At 36.1% G+C, this 22370-nt stretch overlaps 1 protein-coding gene across 1 annotated transcript in view; it reads right to left on the minus strand.

The window, feature by feature from the left end:
* LOC136037577 (zinc metalloproteinase nas-7-like) overlaps positions 1 to 22370 on the minus strand; it is a 46838-nt gene that overhangs the window by 18917 nt on the left and 5551 nt on the right. The gene's annotated exons all lie outside the window — the stretch shown is intronic.

The raw sequence follows: 22370 nt of genomic DNA on the forward strand, positions 1-22370 counted from the left end.
CTTTGATCAGCTTATCAAGAGCTATCGATTGCCGTCGAAAAAAAATTCTATCTGTCTTAGTTCAAAAGCTGATTTTTTTTGCCGTAGGCCAACTTTCTAATGTCACCACTTAGAAAGGAGCAAAGGATAAGCCCCAATTTCTTTACCAATGAGAGAACTTTTAAAGTTTATTAGGCACATCTGATACCATTTCTCTACCGCAATCCCAAGTCCGAAAAACCAAATGATAAACTCAGCTGAAATAACGAACAGAAATGGGTAGAAACAATAGATGGCAGCACTTTCGGACCCGTGGGAAAATCACACATTTTTGCTTCTGTAAATTTTTCTGTTTATCACTCAAAGAAGAAATATTGGCTGTGGGGCCAGGTAACTGCCGCATATATTTAACACTTATAGATTTTAGTCCATCTTCAATTTGAAAGTGGTGCCTGTCTGCTTGCCTGGTAGAACGGAGCTTTCCACTCCAAAGCAGAAACATGGTTTGATGAAACGAAACCTTGGCTGCACAACTTCAGATACTCCTCTCTGACATAGGCTATATAACTCCACTTCACTTCGCATACCATAGGCTCTGGGTCGTCGACAAGCAAAATCCATCCTTTTTGGCCCCAGGCAAGAGTTCTGCTGAGCTTTCCGAAATGTAATGTCATATTCATCAATCCGGCCCGAGGTCCACACTTTCCGTAAAAACTGCACAGGTTAGACCCTTACCAGTTTCCAGGAATAAGCTGGGATAGGCGGCATAGGAAAAAAAAAAAACGGGACAAAACCAGTGTTGCTCTCGCAACACAATTAAAAATCATTTGCTACCAGAAACGATTTCCAATATTATGCACGTGAAAAAAAAATGCCAAATTCTTGGTGCAGAAACATAAAATGTTCCTGCAGAGCTGATCAGAAGCGCAAGGAAATGGAAGGCTGAAATGTTTGTTTTAAGTGTTTCGTCTTGTCGCTCCCAAAAAATTTTCCGTGATATGGCTTCTCCTTATTTTAACAACCGAAAAATATTCTTTATGTAGTTTGAAGAGAATTTACATTGGTTTTCTTTGGTTTATAATATTTTGCTCTAAACAATTTGGTTGTGTTTTTTTTTTTTTTTTTTTTTTTTGCTGTAAATTTTTCTTTCATTATTAAGAAAACTTGTCATCAGTTTTTTTTCCATCCGACAAACTATCATTTTTTTTTTCATCCTTCACATTGTCATCGTTTTTATTTGTCATCAGACAAATTGTCATTAATTTTATCGGTCTTCGGAAAAATATAATTGTTTTTCTACTATTGAACAGATGCTGAGGTTTCAGCATGTGTTTAAGCCCCCCTCCCCTTGCGGGCGACAGGCTAGCTTAAATAAAATACTATGTATAAAAACTATGAGAAAGCCATTTATCAAAAAAAAAATAATGCAAATTTCGTTTTAATTATTCATGTGCGGTGAGCCAAAATCAAAACATGCATTAATTCAAAAACATTCAGAAATTAAATAAAAAAACAAGTTTTTTTAATTTGTTTTACTGTTTTTTTACTGTTTTAAAAAGTAGAGTTAAGAGAAAGAGTCAACCTTTAGCGTAAAGAGCGAGGCGTTGAGGAGGAAAAGCCCCTTTCATGTACGGAGTAATTTCTGTTCGTTTTAAGTTTTATTGTCGCTTCTTACTTTCATTTAAAAAAACTTATTTTTTTATTTAATTTTATATAAAGAATCAGTATAGTTGTTATGTAGGTTTTCAAACAGTTCGTGGTACAAAAATGTGGAATTTCGTATTTTTTGCAAGAAGACAGATCACGGATGCGTGTTTATTTGTTTTTGTTTTGTTTTGTTTTTTTGTTTTTTTTTCCCAGGGGTCATCGTATCGACCAAGTGGTCCTAGAATGTCGCGAGAGGGCTCATTCTAACGGAAATGAAAAGATCTAGTGCCCTTTTTAAGTAACCAAAAAAATTGGAGGGCACCTAGGCCCCCTCCCACGCTCATTTTTTTCCCAAAGTCAACGGATCAAAATTTTGAGATAGCCATTTTGTTCCGCATAGTCAAAAACCATAATAACTATATCTTTGGGGATGACTTACTCCCCCACAATCCCTGGGGGAGGGGCTGCAAGTTACAAACTTTGACCAGTGTTTACATACAGTAATGTTTATTGGGAACCGTACAGACGTTTTCAGTGGGATTTTTTGGTTTGGGGGTGGGGTTGAGGGGAGGGGACTGTGTGGGAGGATCTTTCCTTGGAGGAATATGTCACGGGGGAAGAGAAATTCAATGAAAAGGGCGCGGGATTTTCTAGCATTACTATAAAAAAAAACAATGAAAAAATAAACATGAAAGAGTATTTCAATTGAAAGTAAGGAGTAGCATTAAAACATAAAATGAACAGAGATTATTACGCATATGAGGAGTTCTAAATATACTTTAGCATAAAGAGCGAGGTATTTAGGAGGAGATAAATACCTCGCTCTTTATGCTAAAGTATTTTTAGTAATTTAAACTATTAATTCTACGGCCTTTCTGATTCAGGGGTTATTCTTAAAGAATTGGGACAAAACTTAAGATTTAGTGTAAAGAGCGAGGTAATAACGAGGGGACAAACCCCCTCATATACATAATAAAGTAAGAATATAAAAGTTTGTTACGTAAGTTAATTCTTAAGTTACGTATATTTTTTACTAATAAAAACGTTCGTTAAAAATTAAAAGTTCTAGTTGCCTTTTTAAGTAACCGAAAAATTGGAGGGCAACAGGGCTCCTTCCCCACCCCTTATTTCTCAAAATCGTCTAAGAGAAAACTAAAATCAAAACTAAGAGAAAGCCATTTAGCCAAAAAAAAGAAATAATATGCAGATTTCATTTTAATAATTTCTGTGCGGGGAGCCAAAACATGCATTAATTCAAAAACGTTCAGAAATTAGATAAAAAACTAGTTTTTTAACTGAAAGTAAGGAGCGACTTTAAAACTTAAAACGAACAGAAATTACTCCGTATATGAAATGGGTTGTCCCCTCCGCAATCCCTCGCTCTTTACGCTAAAGTTTGACTCTTTGCCACAGTTCTACTTTTTAAAACAATTAAAAACTTTAGCGTAAAGAGCGAGGGATTGCGGAGGGGACAACCCATTCCTTAATTAATATTAAGGAACAATATTATATAATATTAAGGAATTTTCTTTTTTATCTGTTCAATAGATTTGGTCCATTTGACTTAGGGAATAATACTTTGGTATATGCTCTGCTTGACAACACGGGACCCAGGGATCGATTCCAGCTGCCGTAAGGTCTGGCTAAAGGCTTGCTAACTGTAAAAAAGACCAAGCATCCAAAACGTCGATTCGACACCCTATGCACCAGCAACGGCCCGGGAAGTTCTTTATCCTATCCTGACTTGGGATCTGGCCTATGGAGTCGGTTATAAATTATAACCGACTCTGATTTCAATTCCGACTCCAGACATTTTCAATATGCGGACTCCAACTCCGACTCCATTCAGCAAAAATTCACTAAGACTCTGACTTCACAGCCTTGATTTGAAGCTTCATTTAACTGGATTTTATAGATTATAACCGACTCTGATTTCAATTCCGACTCCAGACATTTTCAATATGCGGACTCCAACTCCGACTCCATTCAGCAAAAATTCACTAAGACTCTGACTTCACAGCCTTGATTTGAAGCTTCATTTAACTAGATTTTATAAATTATAACCGACTCTGATTTCAATTCCGACTCCAGACATATTCAATATGCGGACTCCAACTCCGACTCCATTCAGCAAAAATTCACTAAGACTCTGACTTCACAGCCTTGATTTGAAGCTTCATTTAACTAGATTTTATAAATTATAACCGACTCTGATTTCAATTCCGACTCCAGACATTTTCAATATGTGGACTTCAACTCCGACTCCATTCAGCAAAAATTCACTAAGACTCTGACTTCACAGCCTTGATTTGAAGCTTCATTTAACTAGATTCTATAAATTGTAATCAACTTTGACTACAGAAATTTTCAATATACCAACCCCGATTCTCTGACAAAAATCGGCTGATTTCTCATGGTTACGTTCGAAGGTGGCAGCGATAGAAAACGTTTGATTTTTTTGTGCGAAATCGGTCCTTCCAAACACTGTATTGGCAGAAAGAACAAAGGAAATGCCCAAAGAACGGTCAAAAGAGAAGTGACGAGTGAGGGCTTGGTTTTAAAAGGGGACAAAACACGCGAACTTTAATGCATATGTTTATTATTTTTAAGGTCATAATTTCTTTTTAGGTTATGAAAGATGGTGCTCATTTGAATTTATAGAAGTGCTTACATCTCACACATGCTTAAATCTCGACAGCTTGCGCAACCAACTAGTTGGTTGGTCTTGCGCAACTGGCTGTAATTATGAAGTTACCTGTTATTGTAGTGATGAAGTTAAGATCGTGACGTCAGAGAATATTTGGCGTTACGCAACAAAGCATGTTGACGCTTTAAACGATGGGCGAAAAAATTTTCAGAGGGCTATTAAGCTGTGCATGAAGGATTCGGATGGTCTACCTATTGATTTATCGAACTCAATTTTGTCACTACAAAGTGATCTGTTGACTTTGCGAGAGGGAATTGGAGATGAGATCAGAAAACAGGTAGATGATGAGTTTGCGAAGTTAGACACCGTGTCTCCACAGCAGTTTAGAAATGAATTTTTGGACACTATAACACAGGCTGTGTATAAAGCCATAGAACTGCAGTTCCAGTCTAAATTCGATCAAATTGAGAAATGTCTTAATGATTTGAAGTGCAAAATCGCCCAAAATGGTGCTAAAATTCAAAAACTAGAAACTAAACTCGATGATCTTAGCCAGACTTCTCTTTTTAACAATATCATTGTTTCTGGGATTGAAACGACCACTTGGGACCTACCTACTCTAGGCGACAAAGTCTTAGATCGTCTGAATGCACATATGGGACTACATCTTAATAATACTATGCTCAAGACTGTAAGGCGTTTAGGGTCTTTTGATCAGTCTCAGGTACCAGTTGAACTTAGCTTTGTGTCTGAAGTGACATCTGTCAAAATCTTGCGGAATCGAAAAAAGCTCAAAGGTTTGCTTATTTTTGTCAACGAGGCCCTCACCAAAGAAAGGCAGGAAGTTTTCAAACTAGCGCGCAACAAATTTGACAAGAAGAACGTGTGGACCATGAGAGGAGTTATTTATGTGAAAAGTGGCTCGCAAAATATTCCTTGCAAATCGATTAGTGATGTGATTGAAATCCATGATTTCGCTAACGAGCCGTCGATAGCATAAATAAATGGTAGTTTCTTGTTTTCCTTGTGACTGTGAAGTAGGGACCGCTTCCAGATTTTCTTGGATTCCCGTTTAAAATTAGATGCGATTTTCAATACGTCTATTGGTGGTAATAAAGATGTGCCTTATGCTAAAAATTTACCAGACTGTGATTTTTCTTCAGAAGGCATTTTAGAGTGTGAGCCCGACAGATGTAAAATCCCAGTCGCAGTGCTTCATGTTAATGTTCAAGGTTTACAGAGTACGTATAATGAACCCAATTTTTTGCTATCATCTAGTCCAAAAGGTATTGTGGCCATATGTGAAATGTTTTTGTCTAGTTCTTCACCTATGTCTATGTTCGAGGTTCCTATGATGAAAAGTGTGTCTCGCAATAGGAAATTGAATGCACGAGGTATACAGGTGATCTGTATTCACCAGGATTGGTCTTTTAATGTAAAAGAGGAGATATCAGGGGAAGAGGGTTTATGTGAAACGCTATTTGTGGAAATTAACCCTACGAGTGGTGATTCGTTTATATTTGTTTCAGTATATAGTCCTCCATCGAGTAACCCAAAAAGTTTTTTCGAGGTTTTCGAGTCGGCTCTTTTAAAATTTGGCAAGTCAAACAAACCAGTTATTATATCAGGGGACTTCAATTTTGATTTACTGCATTTAGATCTTAGTACTCATAAGGAATTTTTGAATATTATACTGTGTGCTGGTTTTCTTCCAAGAGCTTCTCTCCCAACTGGAGTTGCAAATACTGCAGCTACACTGATTGATAATATATTTTTTTCTGTTAATGCAGTTAAAGCACTGAAAGCCTCTGTAATTTTATCTGATATGTCAGACCTTCTCCTGGTGAGTGTTCTTCTTGATTTAGGGAGAGTTAATACACGTTTGGAATGCTAGAGATGATACTTCACATAAACAATATGAGTGGATTGATTTTAAGCTACTACGTGAACTAATTAATAGTAACGATTGGAGTCTACTTTACGGTTCAAATGATGTTAATGTTGCATTTTCTAAATTTATTTCTGATATGACACGGCTCAGAGAGGAGGCTACTACAACTAAGTTTATGCATGGGAAATATTCAAACAAAATTGGATTACCGATGGATTTTTTATTTCAATTAAGTATAAGAATATAAAATATAAGAGGTATTTTCCAAGTGATGCCTCTTTTGAAGAATATAGAGCATATAGAAATAAGTTAAATTCGATTGTTAGATATGCAAAGACAACATATTATAAAGATAAGTTTATTCAGTATAAGTCAGATATGAAAAAATTTGGCAGTTGATTAATGAAAGAATTCGACCTAGCCATAAATCTAGATCTAGTGTTGATTGCCTGGAAGTTGATGGAAGGAAGGTAACTGACCGTAAAGAAATCCTGAATGTTTTGGGAGATTATTTTATTCAGTAGGAAAATAGCTTACATCGGATTTTTTTTCTCCATTGTTAAATGACCCTACCATTTCTTTTGATAATGATCATCAAACTGAAAAACCCTTTTGATTTTTCTGAAACGACGCCCCAACATGTGAAAACAATTATCGTGAAGCTTAAAAATAGTTCTTCGTCTGATGACTTTGGTTGTTTTACTCGAATATTAAAGCAGGTAGCAACTGATGTTGCCCCATGACTTGCACACATATATAACTTGTCATTTGTGCAGGGAGTCTTTCCTGATTTGTTGAAGAAAGCCAATGTTATTGCACTACATAAAGGCGGAATTAATAGTGATCCTTCAAATTATAGAGGTATATCACTTTTATCAGTGTTTAGTAAACTTTTGGAAAAGATAGTGTTATGTAATGTTTTGACTCTGTGAATACTCGTGATAGCATGAAATAACTTTAATTGATAATTGGATAAGAAGGAGTTTCTTGCTGTAATTTTTGGCCAGCGATTTCTGTTTTATGCAAGGTATTTTTGCAAATATCTTTTGGTGTAAGACGTTCCTTTTTAACGCATATGTTCATTGCACGCTAGGAACTAGCGTGGGTAAATATAGTTCATTTAAATTAGGCGAATAGTCTTATTTTCATACTGTTACTATGGGAAAGAAAGGCAGCGGTAAACGTAACAGAACAGAAGCGGACTTATCGGACCCTGTGATGAATTCGACAAATAATTCCGATGGTAGCGTTCTCACTGACTGTCAGAGAACTAATGCTGAAAATATTATTAAAATACTGGAAATGGTCCAATCCATAAATACAAACATTGAGGCGCTCCAACATAATTTCTTGGAGTTAAAATCAGATATTAGTGCAGTGACTAATCGTGTTACAACGATTGAAAATAAAAATAATATGCTGGAGAATGAACTTGTATCAGTTAAATCGGAACTTCGGATTTTGAAGAATATTGTGGAGGGCCAAACGGACATTATTAATAAGTGTAAAGAGGAAATAAATTCAGTAGTCAGCCAATCATTTGTGGAGGAAAATCGCAGTAATGAGTGCAATGTATTATTTTGGGGATTGAATGAAGTACCATTTGAGGATGCTGAGTCTTTGATTAAAGAAGTGATGGTAATAGGATTATCATTAAATAGCGAAAATTTGCCGTCGTTTAGTATTATCCAGTGCTCTAAAAAGTTCGTTAAAATTAAAGTGGATAATACGCAAGTTCGATTTTCTCTTCTGAAAAATGCGAAGAAACTTAAAGGGAAAAAGTTCAGCACTTATAATAATATTTTTATTGGTGATGACGTTACGCCTCGTGTGCGTATTGTACGCAAGGAACTCCTGGCCATCCGTAAATGTCTAGTGGATAAAGGAGTGGAATTCTTGGTACCCCCTACCTTACCCCCTGTTATTTGTGTAAAAAAAGATAACACTGTAGCGAAAGTGCTTTGGTACAATGCAAAGAATCTGTTGATACCGTAACTTATGTATTTTGGTGATCAAGTCTTATTGAAGTCTTGTTAAGTTAGTTTTTAAGTATTCTTATGATATTGTGATGTGTGCTTATCATTAAGTTATGAGCCGTTGTGTTAGAAGCTTGAGCTTTATATGAACGGGTTATAGGCAATATTTTCATGGCCTGTTATTTTTCTTATTTGTGTTATTATGTGGATCATTTTTGTTTTTCTTTTTTGTGTCTGTTTGTTATGTTTATTGAAACCATGTACCGAGATTTATTTTGTTTTTAATGACAATGGATAATTATGATCGTCATTCCCGGAGCAGTATCCGTCTTAATACTTTGGAAGCTTCTAATGTAGATTTTGGGGGTATATTTACGGAGCAGCTACATCGGAGTTATGACATTGGGGTAGCAGGGCATTATAGATCTGTTAGTTCCAAATATTTGTTTAAAGATGGAATCCAATCTGAGTATGGAGATGCGAGAGGCCTCAATGTTTTCCATCTTAATTGCCAAGGATTAAATTCTTCGTTTAATTTTTTAAATGAAGTATGTGATCTTTCCGTTTTCCAGGTCATCGGTCTTACTGAAACCTGGCTGAATGACCACAACTCCGCTCTTTTAAATATACCAGGATATAATTTCTATAATAGGAATCGACAGTTTCGACAACATGGAGGAAACGGTGCATATATTCGAAGCGATATTGAGGTTTTGGTAAGAAATGACTTAGTAGTATACCAGGAAATGGTTTTTGAACCATTTATTCTTCAGCTTAGGCTGAAACCTAAAGATGCATTTGTTATTATATTGTATAGGCCGCCATCTGGCTCCATACCAATCTTTATGGATCTTTTGGATAAGCAGCTGGAGAAACTAGCAACTAGTTCACATCCATTTATGATGCTCGGGGATTTTAATATTGACCTAAGTGAGCTTGATGCGAGTGTTTCTATGGATTTTTTGCGGCTTTGTATGTCCTATGGTTTATTTCCAACTATAAATATATGCACATAACCACCTCATCATCAAAGCTAATTGACAATATTTTTTCAAATTTGTTTTTTTCAGCTCCAAGAGTTATTATTACAGATGTATCCGATCATTTTGGGATTTCAACAAGATTTGATCTCTGTATTCCCCAAAAGTTAGCAACAATAATTCCTAAGAGTCCAATGCACGTATTTAGCCAGAGTAACCTTCAAAAATTTAAGCAGGCAATTGCAGAAGTTGATTGGAATAATTTAATAGACCTTACGGATGATATAAATACGAGTTTTCAAAGATTTTACGATAAACTAATTTTGTTAGTGACAAAAACATTTATAATGGTTCGTTCGTCATCAAGGAAAAATAATCCTAAGAAACCATGGATGTCGCCTAGCTTGTTGCGCTGTATTAATAAAAGAGATAAACTTTATAAGAATGCCATAAATAATGGAAATGATCCGATCTGCTTAAAGAATTTATAAAAATTATAGAAATGCCCTGAATAAATTACTGAGAAATGCAAAAAAAAATATTTCGTAAATAAATTCACTGAGACTTGTGGTAACCCTGCAAAAACATGGAAAATAATTAAAAGTGTGATATCGACAGAGAACTCTATTATTCCCGATGAAGTAGTAATGCAGAATGGCCTACCAACGAAGGAACCCGAAGAGATATGTAATGCTGTTTCCAAACATTTTGCTAATATTGGCGTAGATTTATCTTCCCGTATAGTATCTTCTGATGATGATCCTCCCTTGGAGTTTTTTATGAAGACTCCAATTGATATTTCTATGTATATGAGACCCTTCTCTTGTGATGAAGTAGAGAAAATTATCTTTGGGATGAAAAATACATCGGCAGGTAGTGATTCACTCAATCTTCTGGTGTTGAAAATAGCGTTTCCTTATGTTGCTGATATTCTTACTTCTCTCATTAATTTGTGCTTAAAACGGGGAACGTTTCCTGATTGCTTGAAAATTGCTAAGATTACCCCTGTTTTTAAAGGCGGTAATAAGAATGATCTAGGAAATTATCGGCCTATCTCAGTCTTACCCGTTATTTCTCGACTGCTTGAAAAGTGTATTAACACTAGAGTTTATGATCATTTGGAACTGCATAATCTGTTAAATCCAATTCAATTTGGCTTCAGAAAAGGGAGAACCACAGAGATGGCATTATCATATATAACTTCGATGATCAATGGAGCTCTTGATAATAAGCTTAAAGTAGCGGGTCTGTTTCTTGATTTGGTTGAGGCATTTGACACTGTTGACCACCAATTACTACTTCGAAAATGTGAATTTTATGGACTAAGAGGGGTTACTTTAGCTTTGATTTGTGATTATCTCCAAAATAGAGAGCATTATGTTCACATTAATGGATTTTCTTCAAGTAAGAGTCTTGTTAAATATGGTATCCCCCAGGGTTCTGTGTTAGGGCCTACTCTTTTTTTGATTTTTATAAATGATCTGCCAAATGCTGTTGCAACTACTTCTAGAATAGGGGATATAGTGAATCCCGCACCTTCGGGAACCAGGATCACTACACCCTTATTTGCTGATGATGCGACATTGATGTGTGTTGCCTCAACTGAACAACAACTTACCTCAACAATTAATGCAGCAATGACTATGACATGTCTTTGGTTGAAGATAAACCGCCTTGACCTAAATATAAATAAGTCAAATTTTGTTATTTTTTCACGGTCCCCAAATTATTATCCTTGGATTATGGAAATAGCTACACCGAAGGGAATTGTTAAACGGTCAAAGTCCGTTAAGTACCTTGGGATTATTATTGACGAAATTTTATCATTTAAGTGCCATGTAAAAGCTATAAGTAGAATATTATCGCGGAATTTAGGGATTATCCGTAAACTAAAACATTTATTTCCTTCAAATGTTATACGGTTATTATATTTTTCTCTGATTCATCCGTATATTTTGTATTGCTCGTCTGTATGGCTTGGGACATTCCCCTCAATACTTCGCCCAATCCGCGTACTGCAGAATAATGCCATTAGATCACTTTGTGGAATAGGGAACCGGGATTCGGTCAGGTCAATGTATAGTATGATAAATATAATGCCTGCAGCCGGATTGCGTGATTTTTATACACTGGTTTTTATGTATAAGTACCATTATGGGTGCGTTCCAGAATGTTTTACAGGAAGTTTTCGGGATAGGTCTAATATTCATGATCATAGAACTCGAACAAGTGGAGATATTGAGGTTCCTCGCCTAGTTTCAAGTAGGACTGCTTTTTCAATTATTTATAGAGGGGCTAAGCTATGGAATAAGCTTGTTCCAAATATTAAAGAATTGCCCATTAATCAATTTAAGGCCGTGCTGCGTGTGGGGTTTCTTGGTAGGTATACCTTTGAAATAGATTGAGATTGATTGATTTAGTATTGAAAATAATTGTTTATTGTTTTTTTCTTTTGTTTTCCTTTTTTGCTTCGGGATCATGATATTATGTTGTTTGATTATGTATGAATTATTTATATGATTTTTTTTTTCTCGGTACACGGTTTCACCTTTCTGCTCATTTTAGATAAACTCATTGTTTTTCTGTTTTCGTTCTTTTTTTCTTCTATTTTTTGTTCTTTTTGTTAGTAACACACCCTCGCAAGCAACGCTTTTGGTGTGCTACCGATTGATTTTGTCTGTGTTATTTCCTTTGGTTAATAAATTAATACTACTACTACTACATCCACTCCATAATTATTTAATTGGGGGAAAATATTTTTCATCCTTCTCAGTTTGGTTTCATTAAAGGGAAATCAACGGAGTTGACGATTCATCCACTTCTGCTTGAGATAAATGATGCAATCGACAGTGATCAGTATGCGTTGGCGGTATTTCTTAATGTCGCCAAGGCCTTTGACAAAGTTGACCATCGTCTGTTGTTAATGAAACTCCACAAATATGGTTTTGCTTCAAAATCCTTAAATTTTTTTAAAACTTATCTTACGGATATAAAACTTGAATGTCATGATAAAATTAATATTGAAAATTAATATTATATAAAAATAATAATTGAATGTCATGGTATCCGTTCAGGAAGTTTTTTGACAAGTTATGGGGGCCCTCAGGGATCTGTCCTTGGACCAACCTTATTCCTTCTGTTTATAAATGATTTGCCCAATGTATTACCGCCTTGTAAAATTGTAATGTTTGCAGATGTTGTTGTTTTTGCATCCCATGCTGATTTATCCATAATTTTTCATAATCTTAATAACACACTTTTATCTGCAGGGGATTGGTACGCCAGAAATTTACTTTCGTTAAATGAGAAGAAATGTCAATATATGCTGTTTTCTCGATCTAGTTCTCAGAAAACAGAACAGTTTTCTCTTTATATAAATGATAGGGTACTAAAACGTGTTGATCAATTTAAATATCTTGGAATAATTTTGGATGAAAATCTGTCTTTCCGCGAACATGTGAAAACAATGTCTCTAAAATCTCGCGAAATATCGGCATTCTTTCTCGTTTACGCCATTTTTTACCAAGGGATATTTTAAAGACAATATATTTTTCTTTTGTTAATCCATATATTCTTTATTGTGTTTCTGTTTGGGCATCAACTTTTCCTTCCACGTTTAAACCTCTTCAAATTCTACAAAATAAATCCCTTAGATCAACTTTTAATATTAATAATAGATCCTCAGTTAGCCATCTTTATGGCTGTTCTGGTTTCTTTTCTGTTCATCAACATCATTTTATTGTCATTTCTAATATTTGCCATAATTATGTTTTTGGACAACTGTCACTAAATTTCCCAAGATTATTCCCGACAAATTCACAATTCCACAATTACCCAACATCTCATAGTTCTGATTTTTCTTTTGAAATTAGGCTAACAGTGCGAGCGACATTTAGTTTGCGTCATACTGGTCCGAAAGTTTGAAATTTAATCCCAATAGCTATGAGAAATTGCAATGATAGAATTCAATTTCTGAAGCTATTAAGAAATCATGTTGCTGGTCTCCCGTAATATTTTCCGTTGTGATTGATGAAGTTTGATTTCCGTAAGAAGTGCACATTAGTTTAAGCTGAAGTGATGACGGTTTTTTCGTTTGTCTTTTTTTTTGGTGATATACAGCGCGCTTAAGTATGCCATTAGGCATTTGTGCTGTTTGTTAATATGGTTTACTTCTTGTTGTAAATAAACATGTATCCATCTATCTATCTATCTATGCTTATTCGTTTATACTAAACTTACTTTTGAAGTCAAGCTCACATGGAGCACTATCTTTGACTTCAAGCCTTTAATTGGTATTTAAACTAAACTACATATTGAGTGAAGGAGTTGAGTTTTGCTGGGATTTATTTATTTGGATTATTTTATAGCCGTTAACCGCGGTTCAAGCATCTGGATTATTCAAGACATTATTTGTTCAACACATCAGATTATTTGTTTACATAATGATCCGATTTACAATGGTATGTATTTTCCATCCTTTTGCTTCTTTCTTCTTTTAAGGGACGGAAATGGATAAATGCCTCCTCCTTAAATACCTTTGATAGGCATTTTCTCAACTTATGTTGTTACTACGTTTCTTTAGTGGGGTCACTTTTTTGTAGACCAAAGATGCTGCAAAGGCAATAGCAAATAACAATTGCTTTTGCAATTCCGTTGCGATTCTGCTGGACTTTCCCAATAGGCAAAACTCAGAATGTTTGAAAATGTACTAGTTCCCCGTTTTGCCTACAAGAACCATTCAAATTTGAATTATCAACTTGGTGGAAGTGATAAAAGACTTGAGAAACTGGACTAATTGTAGTAAAGTCAAGACAAATAGTCTCCGTGAGAGGCAAAGCTGGCATAACTTTTTCAGAGTTGAATAAAAAATTATTATTTTCAATTCTTGAAAATAGTCTATCATCTATTTATAGTCTATCATAGAGGGCAGAACTAAGGTAGATACTTATAGATTAGTTGTAATTCAAATATTCTATCCATTCTGGGAGCCATTGGAAGACTACTAGAGACCAAAAATGATTCAAAGATTTACGACCGACCATGCGTCCACAGGATTTGCAGGCAAATGGGCGACTGAGATTTTTCATATTATGTGAGCTTTGCCTATGGGAAAGCCCAATGGAATTGCGGTGGGGTAATCGCAGTGACTGCAAATTCAGTCACTCCCATTTTTGACTTTGCACAGAAGCAACCTGGATATTAGATTATTCATTAAAACCATTATATGGAGCAAACAGCTGCCTTGTACCATCATTCAACTCGGTAAACTTCAAAGTGTGATAGATCTCCACAATACAGTTGACATTTGTTGAAGCAAACTAAAGTTTTTTTGATTTACGACCGACCATGCGTCCACAGGATTTACAGGCAAATAGGTGACTGAGATTTTTCATGTTATGTGAGCTTTGCCTATGGGATAACCCACTAGAATTGCAGTGTGGGTGACTGCAGGGACTGCAAATTCAGTCACTCCCATTTTTGACTTTGCACAGAAGCAACCTTGATATTAGATTATTCATTAAAAATATTATTAGAGTAATGTTTTTTATTCACATATTAGACATATAATTCACATATTAGAGTAAACAGCTGCCTTGGGAAAGCCCTCTAGAATTGCAGTGGGGGAGACTGGAGGGACTGCAAATTCAGTCACTCTCATTTTTGACTTTGCATAGAAGCAACCTTGATATTAGATTGTTCATTAAAAACATTATATGGAGCAAACAGCTGCCTTGTACCATCATTCTACCTGGTAAACTTCAAACTGTGATAGATCTCCACAATACAGTTGACATTTGTTGAAGCAAACTAATGTTTTCTGATTTACGACCGACCATGCGTCCACAGGATTTACAGGCAAATAGGTGACTGAGATTTTTCATGTTATGTGAGCTTTGCCTATGGGATAACCCACTAGAATTGCAGTGTGGGTGACTGCAGGGACTGCAAATTCAGTCACTCCCATTTTTGACTTTGCACAGAAGCAACCTTGATATTAGATTATTCATTAAAAACATTATATAGAGTAAACAGCTGCCTTGTACCATCATTCAACTTGGAAAACTTCAAACTGTGATATATCTCCACAATACCGTTGACATTTGTTGAAGCAAACCAATGTTTTCTGACGATATAGTCGCGTATTTTATTCAATCAATCTAATTTTTAGTATTGAACTTATCAGCCAAGGCTAACGTAGTGCTTATAAGGCCATGACGATATTTTTCCCTCAATAAATTCTTGTTGGCGTCGATGAGAGTATCATCTAGCCAGCATGTCTGGATTTCTAAAATCTCTTCATGACTGCTTGATAATTGCAATGAACCAACTTCAACATCCAGGAATCATTGATTTTTGCCAAGTTTCTATTCCATCTACTGGTGAGCTTGTCACTTCACTATCATCATCATCTAGGGAATTTTCATTTATCATGTATATATCAAACTGTTTGTGGTAACCAACCGTAAGTAAGGAGCAACCCGGTTAAATAGTAACCAAAATTCTAAAAAACGGAATTTTGGTACCAATAGATATGTACATTAAAAGATTTGTATTCTTATGTTGATTTTAAATCTACAAGTTTCATTAAGTTTAGTCTTACTCATCAAAAGTTACGAGACTGAGAAAATTTGCCTTATTTTCGTAAAAAGGGGAAAAAACCCCTAAAAGAATCTTAATGATTCTTAATGAGTCTCAAGGGATCTTAATGAAAATCACACCATCAAATTCAGCGCATCAGAGAACCGTACTGTAGACGTTTCAAGCTCCTAGCTGCGAAAATAGGGAATTTTGTATTTTTTGCCAGAAGAAGTATCACGGAGGCGTGTTTTTTTGTTGTTTTTTTTTGCTTGTTTTTTTTTCCCAGGGTTGATCGTATCGACCCACTGTTCCTAGAATATCACAAGAAGGCTCATTCGAACGGAAATTAAAAGTTTTAGTGCCTTTGTAAATGACCAAAAAACTGGAGGGCAATTAGGCCCCCTCCCACGCTCATTTTTTTCAAAGTCAACGAATCAAATTTTGAGATAGCTATTTTGTACAGCATAGTGAAAAATCTAATAACTATAGCTTGGAGGATGACTTAATCCCCAACAGTCCACGGAAAAGAGCTGCAAGTTATAAGCTTTGCCCATTATTTACATATAGTATCGGTTATTGAGAAGTATACAGACGTTTTCGAGGGATTTTTCTAGTAGAGGTTCGGGGGGAAGGCGTTATTCAAAAAATCATCAGAAATTAAATAAAAACAAGTGAAAAAACTAGTTTTTCTCAACTGAAAGTAAAGAGCAACATTAAAACTTAAAACGAACAGAAATTCTTACGTTTATGAGGGGGTTTGTACCCTCATTAATACCTCGCTCTTTACGCTAAACTTTTTTTAGTACTTTCAAAAGAGCTATTTATTTTAAATAAACGGCCTTTGTGATTCAGGGGCCATTCTTAAAGAATTGGAACAAAATTCGAACTTTAACGTAAAAAGCGAGGTGTTGACGAGAAGGTGAACCCCTCATATACTTAATAATTTCTGCTCGTTTAAAGTTTTAATGGTATCCCTTACTTTCAGTTGAAAAATATGTTGTTGTTTTTTTATTTAATTCTCCTTAAGAAGAGAACAACAAGCAACAACATGCTTCGCTAATTCCTTGTTATCCTTATATTCTAGGTATCTAATAACAATGTTTGAAAGGCCTCTCGTGTATAACAATGTTTGTAATAACAATGTAACTAATAACAATGTTTACTAGCCTCTCGTGTTTCTCCTTTTTCTAGAGAGCTATATAACAAGCATCAGAATATCATCTTTTAAATTGGCTCCCCCTCCCCTCCATAAGTACAATTCAATCGATTAATGTCCATAAATTTTCTCTGAGTCCTTTGACTTTAGCCTGTGAATTCCCAACGCCTTATAGGAAAGTCAAGTCAGTCTAAGGACCAGCAGAAAAAGTCCTCACAAAGACCACGCCTTAGCCAAGAGAAATGGTTAAAAAGAAGTAGAGATAAAACAAATAGAAATAATAGTAAAAGAAATAGAGATAAAAAGAAGACGTTGAAACTCATTAAGGATGTTCGATACCAAAAATGTCATGTTGCGATCCTCAGCGTCGGCTAACAGCATCAAAGACAAAGGGTCCTTTGGCAAATTTTCTCATTACTACAGGAAGATTCTGAAGCAATTTGGGCATAAACTGATATGGGATCTTAGATGTGTCAACAGTCCGAAAAGCTAACGAGAGGTTAGTTTAAAGCAAAGTAAACTTGTAATCTTTTGCTAATTGTTATACGAAACGCTGCCTAATCAATGTGTCTATAGCATAAATAATTTATATTCTGTGTTTGCAAAGACTTCAATCAAGGTATTTAACACAACAGGAAACTTAAAAAGCTGTAAATTTATTCCTGAATTTAAAAAATAAATTTCTGCTCCGTTCAATCGAAAAAACAAAATTTACACTTTCTAATGATGCGAGTTTCATTATATCTGAATATCTCAATCTCTGGCACAAAACCGGAGAAGTTAAATGATTTTTTTTAAGATTCCGGGGGAGGTAGGTGTCGGCTTTTAGTTTTTAATGGCACTTGGTATTAACCAAGTGACATATAGCAATCGCAAATTCTGTCGGTCTGTCGGTATGTCTGTCTGTCGTTTTGTCTGTCTGTTGGTCCCGGTTTTGCTACTTTAGGCACTTCCAGGTAAGCTAGGACGATGAAATTTGGCAGGCGTATCAGGGACCGGATTAGATTAAATTAGAAATCGTTTTTTTCCCAATTTGACCATCTGGGGGGGAGTGGGGGGGTCGGTTAATTCAGAAAAAATAGAAAAATTGAAGTAATTTTAACTTACGAACGGTTGATCAGATCTTAATGAAATGTGATGTTTGGAAGGGGATCCGACCAGATCCTGTGACATTGGTGGGGGAGTTGGGAGGGGTAAACCTAAAATCTTGGAAAACACTTTGAGTGGAGGGATTGGGATGAAACTTGGTGGGAAAAATAAGCACAAGTCCTAGATACATGATTGACATAACCGGAACGGATTCACTTTCTTTGGGGTAGTTGGGGGGGGGGTTAATTCTGAAAAATTAGAAAAATGAGGTATTTTTAACTTACGAACGGGTGATCGGATCTCAATGACATTTGATATTTAGAAGGATATTGTGTCTCAGAGCTCTTACTTTAAATCCCGACCGGATCTTGTGACATTGGGGGGGAGCTGGGAGGGGAAACCTGAAATCTGGGGGAGGGGAAACTGGAAAGGATCCGCTCTCTTTGGGGTAGTTGGGGGGGGGTAATTCTGAAAAATTAAAAAAATGAGGTATTTTTAACATACGAACGGGTGATCAGATCTCAATAAAATTTGATATTTAGAAGGATTTCGTGTCTCAAACCTCTTATTTTAAATCCCGACAGGATCTGGTGACACTGGGGGGAGTTTGGGGTGGGGGAACCTAAAATCATGGAAAACGCTTAGATTGGAGGGATCGGGATGAAACTTGGTGGGAAAAATAAGCAGAAGTCTTAGATACCTGATTTACATAATTAGAACGGATCCTTTCTATTGGGGAGGGGGGTTAATTCTGAAAAATTAGACCAAATGACGTATTTTTAACTTACGAAGGAGTGATCGGATCTTCACGAAACTTCATATTTAGCAAGACCTCGTAACTCAGGTCTCTCATTTTAAATCTCAACCAGATCCAGCGTCATTGAGGGGGGGGCAGCTGAGGGGACCAGAAATCTTAGAAAATACTTAAAGCGGAGAGATCAGGATGAAACTGGATGGGGAGAATAAAAACCTGTCTAAGATGCGTGACTTGCATAACCGGACCGGATCTGCTCTCTTTGGTGGAGTTGGGGGGAGGGGGGTAATTTTGAAAATTGAAGTATTTGTAACTTATGAAAGGGTGACCAGATCTTAATGAAATTTGATATTTAAAAGGATCTTGTGCTTTAAAGCTCTAATTTTGAATTCCGACCAGATCCTGTGACATTGGGGGAAGTTGGAGGGGAAAATCTTGGAAAACACTTGGACTGGAGGAATCAGGATGAAGCTTGGTGGATAGAATAAGCAAATGTCCTTGATACGTGATTGACATAACCGTACTGGATTCACTCTATTTGGGGGAGTTGGGGGGGAGGGGTTCAGTGATTTGGCGAGTTTGGTGCTTCTGGACGTGCTAGGACGATGAAAATTGGTAGGCGTGTCAGGGAGCTACACAAATTGACTTGTTAAAGTTGTTTATCCAGATTCGACCATCTGGGGGGGGGGGCTAAAGGAAAAGGAAAGATTAGAAAAATTAGGTATTTATGACTTACGAGTGGGTGATCGGATCTTAATGAATTTAGATATTTAGAAGGACATTGTGACTCAGAGCTCTTATTTTAAATCCTGACCGGCATTAAGCCTTTGATTTTCCTTTAAATCAATCTATTAATTCTTAGAATTTTGTTAGAGCTCATACCATATGAGCTCTTGGCTATTAGCTCTTCTTGCCTCATCACAAGTGCCATATGAGCTCTTAGCTCTTGTTTGTCGTTTATTCTGATCTCTTATCTAAGCTATAAAAGTTAGGGCAAGACCGCCCAACTAATTCTCAATAGTTTGGCCACACAAACTAAAAATACTTGTAATAGACGAGATTAGGGTGATTCGGGTGATTCCTTAAGGTATTGATTGTCTTAAAAGCGCATTATTAGCAAACCCACAAGGGTTGTCAGAAACATGCCATCGATTCAATGGGGAAAATGGTTGGTGTAGCCATGACAGTTTTTACAAGGATAAATAAAACAATAGCATTATTTTATAGCAAGAAAAATTAATGACGATTTATTCGATGAAGTATAAAACGACGTTGCTGTTTTTGATGGCAATGAAAGTCAGTGACCATTCGTCAAGTGGGACCAAAACGGTGACAATTTGTCCGATAGAAAAATAATGAGGGTTTTTCTGATGACAAGAAAAACAATAACAGTTTATCCAATGACAAAAGAAAACAATTACAGATTGTTGCTGGCAGAAAGAACCGATGACGTGTTGTCCTACGACAGTCTTGGTAATGACAGAATCTATGGCAAAAAAAAAGAACGATGACCAAATTATGTTATGGTGAAATGCCGGGACGCTAAACGGACGCATCTTTATTTGTGTTAGGTTCAGAGCATTGGAACGTATGATCGGCGTAATTTAGAACTAACCTCGGCTGGCCAACCCTAAGCAACACTTTGATGGTAATAGACCGTTTTGCAACAACTCAGAAGAAATGAAGATCAGAAACTTATTTCAAACACATGCAAAATAAACAAAGCTATTACTTTGTGAAAACCCAAAGAAATCATTTGTGGAATCACGTGCAAGTGTTGTGTGAAGTGCAACATGCACGAAAATTTTTGGAAGGTAGTCCTTTGTTTTTCAAAGAAGTACTCTTTGGGAGTCCTGATTAGTACCATTAATTCTTTTTGAGTGGTAAGACTAACCAAACAAGTGCCCTTTCCTGGCAGACATGATATGCTAGATTAGGTGCTGAGACCTGTCAACGCTTGGGTCCTTACCATCGTTTGATTAGACTGTGTTGATTGTGTTGTTTGTGTTATTTTGTTTTTCTTTCCTTAATGTTTTTACTTCGCTTAAGTTGTCAAAACAAGCGGGTAACAAATAAATTATTAATTATCATTATTATAGTCATATTCGCAGGGCAAACTGATGGCGATACTAGTGACTCAGATAAATTTTATTTACAGTTACAAGAGCAAATAGACAGAGTACCAGGTAGAAATATGGTGTTTTTACTAGGAGATTTTAACACCCAGGCTGGTAGAAATAGTGATAGATGGCATCCTAGCGTAGGTAAATTTGGTGTAGGAAAGGAAATAGTAATGGCTACAGACTTTTGCAATTTTGTAGGTATATAAAATTTGTTAAGTTTAATTTGACCCATAAAGCGCTAAGCACCTGAGAGAATTTGTGTGATTATTGAAAAGCGGGGATCCCCGGCCCCCCCACAGACACAAAAAAAAATCCAGGAATCTTAATAAAAATTTAATCGTCAGATTCAGCGTATCAGAGAACTGTACTGTAGAGGTTTCAAGCTAACAACTGCAAAAGAGTGGAACTATGTACTTTTTGTTAGAAAAAAAATCAGGAATGCGTGCTTATTTGTTGTTTTTCCCCAAGGGTGATCGTACCGACCCATTGGGCCTAGAGCATCGGTAGAGGGCTCATTATCACGGAAAAAAAAATTCTAGTGCCCTTTTCAAGCGACCAAGAAAATTAGAGGGCAACTAGGCCCCTCCCACGGCTCTTTTATCCCAAAATCGTCCGTTTTTTTTCTAGGTAGATCCTGTAAGATCAATGCTCCAGGATGATCGGGAGAGAGCTCATTTGAAAGAAAACAAATAGTTGTAGTGATCTTTTTAAGTGATAAAAAAAATTCTAGTGCCCTTTTCAAGCGACCAAGAATATTAGAGGGCAACTAGGCCCCTCCCACGGCTCTTTTATCCCAAAATCGTCTGTTTTTTTTCTAGGTAGATCCTGTAAGATCAATGCTCCAGGATGATCGGGAGAGAGCTCATTTGAAAGAAAACAAATAGTTGTAGTGATCATTTTAAGTGATAAAAAAAATTGGAGGGCAACTGCCCATAACCTTTTTTCCCCAAAGTCATCCGATCAAAATTTTGTGATAACCATTTTCTTTGCCATAGTTGAAAGATCCAGTTACTATGTCTCTTGGGATGACTCAACCCCCCTCCCCCACCATTATATTCTAAGACCACACTGGCTATACATGGCGTATGAAACAAAGAAAAGAAAGGATATAATAAATGAAAAATAAAATCAACTAGGTGAGAAAAAAACGAGGATTTTATCAGCCAGTAGCAAAGTATGAAAACGAAAACTAAGTAAATATTTTGACGAAGACCTCCGCCAAGTCGTCCTCAGTGCTCAGAAAAAAAAAGAAAAAAAAAAAGACAAGATCTAACCTTTTGAAGTGAACTCTACAAGAAGAGAGAAGACACTGAATAAAAAAAGAAAAAGCAGCCAGAATCATTGAAATTCATCAATGTATTAATTGCATTAAAATTTTGTGGAATTAAGTCTTGGAGAAGGTAGGAAGTATATGACAAAACAAAAGCTTACATAGAAATCTGCAGACCCCCCCCCCTAAAATTGTTCATAGGTTCCTTAATACAAAATAATAGGGAGATACATTGTACTATATGTAGCAGGGCCTATAAAAGAGCTAGGTATGGATTCT

The sequence above is a fragment of the Artemia franciscana genome, chromosome 17 (genome assembly GCF_032884065.1).
Source record: "Artemia franciscana chromosome 17, ASM3288406v1, whole genome shotgun sequence".
NCBI classification, from domain to species: Eukaryota; Metazoa; Arthropoda; class Branchiopoda; order Anostraca; family Artemiidae; genus Artemia; species Artemia franciscana.